This window comes from Toxorhynchites rutilus, unplaced genomic scaffold (assembly GCF_029784135.1).
Source record: "Toxorhynchites rutilus septentrionalis strain SRP unplaced genomic scaffold, ASM2978413v1 HiC_scaffold_23, whole genome shotgun sequence".
NCBI lineage: Eukaryota > Metazoa > Arthropoda > Insecta > Diptera > Culicidae > Toxorhynchites > Toxorhynchites rutilus.
In genome coordinates, this window is record NW_026599795.1 from 111388 (window position 1) to 113685 (window position 2298).

At 38.9% G+C, this 2298-nt stretch overlaps 1 long non-coding RNA gene across 1 annotated transcript; it reads left to right on the forward strand.

Annotated features, from left to right (window-relative positions):
* The first annotated feature begins 824 nt into the window (after nucleotides 1–824).
* LOC129781847 (uncharacterized) lies at nucleotides 825–1770 on the forward strand. Its single transcript, XR_008744274.1, has 3 exons — nucleotides 825–979; nucleotides 1043–1155; nucleotides 1223–1770. It is a non-coding gene; the product is annotated as an uncharacterized LOC129781847 (long non-coding RNA).
* The last annotated feature ends 528 nt before the right edge of the window (nucleotides 1771–2298 follow it).

Below are 2298 nucleotides of genomic sequence, written 5' to 3' on the forward strand. Positions count from 1 at the left end.
ACATCCCAATTACGACAACACTTGTAATACTAAACTCGCGCCAAACGCGAGTAATCGGTTACATATTACTAACATAGATAATAAGAAAAATTGTCAAAATATTGAACTCCCGGCCCGTCAGACTAAGGCCGATTACACATTATCCGGTTTCTACCGGACCGGTTTGAAACCCAAATGGCAAATTTCGATCGGACCAACCTTTTTACGGCGCCGTGATGCAGCCGTCTACAGCGACTGCAATGTCCGGTGACTTGACAAGCATTATACGCGATGACCGTAGAATAGTGTCGACGTCTGGTGGAGACATCGGTTTGGGAAAGCAAATCATTCTCTATAAGATTATCACACCTCAAGACAGTTTTAAGTTGTTTAAATTTTTAATGAAAACTTTTACTTCATATTATTTGCTTGCTCAGAACCTGTGGTATTGATTCTTCCTTAACCATTTTTGTATAGTTTTCTTGATATTTTAACTAAAACTCATCATTGTAATATACGATCATTATCAGACATAATTATTGTTCAGGAGGTTTCCCCAACTTGCAAAAGAACGTATTACCTTATTACATAAAGAACACATTTCATGAGAAGAAGTTAATTTTCATTCATAGTTTTTATTTTAAGATATGTGTTTAATGCACCTGAAAATCCATTATCACTATCATTTCCCAAAAGCGGAGCACGAAGCTCCATGCCATGAAAGCGAATTGACAGTTGTTTGTCATGTCTGTTAGTATTAGTACAATTCAGGCAATTTTTCGTCTAATGTAATAGTATGTGTGCACTATTGACGATTGTTTGTTGATTTTGAAACCAGTTGATAATTTGCAAGTGATATGAAATTTTTATTTCACTTCTTCAACAACTACCAGTGTTGTGGAACTAATTCTGTGATGCAAGTTTCTGCTCAAAGAGAAGCAATGGTCACAGGTGCACGATGTCATCATTTAGCATATTGCCACGGACTGTGTTATTAACGGTGAGTGGTGTCTTTTGACAAGCAGATCGAGTTATTTAATTGACTTCTATTTTTTGTTCACAGGCAACATCCCTTATCTGAAATAATTATTGAACGAGTTCGGGGATGTCAAACAAATCTTCAATCGGTTCATGGAGGGGCGGATTTCGAGCGGCTTTATCGAGCTGAATGAGAAGGTTAGTTTTTGTTAATTTGAACACACTAAAAATAATTCTCTCGTCTAATATTCTTTGGGTATTCCAGTTTGACCTGACCGGCGACGCGATCGACGACGAGACCAAGGCACTCCAGCCAAAACAGTCAGATATGTGCTCTGTGGTCTAAATGTTCCAATGCCCGACGCCAAAGCATCGGTTCTGTCAGAACGAAATTCCAGCTTATCTGATTCGGTCATTCTTTGCCCCGGATCCGCGTACTGATAGCTGTGATGCGAATTGGGCTCGAGAAGCTGCCCATGCCCCAGGATTACGTGCTCGAGGAATTGCGGTATATGTTGAGCTCGTTCTTCGACGAGGATCAGCGGAAGCAGCAATGGAATAGTGTTTGAACGAATTATGTTATTTTATTCGTAATTTGTTTACTGTATTAATGAAATAAAAAAAACTCTAGAATGAATGGATGTGTATACATTCTCTTGTAGGTAAATTCCAAAATAATCACAGGAAGTGAACACATTATACATATAAATAAATAGTGCCTCTGGCTTGTAACGGAATGTTATTATTATTGGTTCATCAAATTGCACTTTTATCTAACCGTGTTTCTGAGACTGTTGAAAAATTATGTGGCAACAGAGCGTGTGAAATAAATCATACTATTCGTGTATGCTTGGAAACGAAATAATTATGCCTATGAATGAATAAACCGTAGCTGGACTAAAGTTAGTTTTTTAAACGTATTCTGAAGTGGGGCGGAAGTATTCACGATAGGTACGGTAAGAACGCCGTTATGATGCAGGATGTGTGTAATGTCCGTGAGGCCTGGTCTCACTTTGATCATGCTCATGGTGTGCTACACTCCAACATTCGGCCTTATGTGATTTCCAAGGAACATACATATGAGAACGCTCGTGGTTGCCGCAGCAGCTGTGGGTTTAAGGTTTTCCGTCTGCACTCAGCTGCATGTAACCGGAATATTTGAAGCAATGTTTACCTGTCAAATCCACATATAAATAAATGCAAATATGTGTTTGTGAGAGATGTACGGTTTTGTGTAGCGCGAGGTCTCTTTCACATTGTTGTTCGGTTTCGGTTTGCTAAGGCTCATATGGCTTCGATAAAAATATATATTTTGGAAAAAAGTACTCCATTAACGACTCG